Raw genomic sequence first — 388 nt, forward strand, 5'->3', positions numbered from 1 at the left:
TTTTTTTTTTTTTTTAGAAAAAATCGATAGTACATCAATCAAATCTAGAAAAAAAATTACATTAAACAAAGAACTTTGCAGCCCGTTATTTATTTACTTTTAATATAATTTTTTTCGGAGATTTATATTCTTGTAATTAACCATTTTTTAATAATCAATAGAAGTTTTTTAATTGTTTTCATATTTCTCACCACTTACTCATAAAAGATGTGTGAGTATATATTATATTTTTACAAAAATAATTCTTTCAATTATACATGTTAACAACCATACAAACCATATTTTTTTAACTATATTCTCATAAAAAGTTTAGAAATTATTTTATTTGAAAACACACACAATTATATATATATATAAATAAACACATCTATTATACATTTTATATTAA

This window comes from Primulina huaijiensis, chromosome 2 (assembly GCF_012295235.1).
Source record: "Primulina huaijiensis isolate GDHJ02 chromosome 2, ASM1229523v2, whole genome shotgun sequence".
Taxonomy (NCBI): domain Eukaryota; kingdom Viridiplantae; phylum Streptophyta; class Magnoliopsida; order Lamiales; family Gesneriaceae; genus Primulina; species Primulina huaijiensis.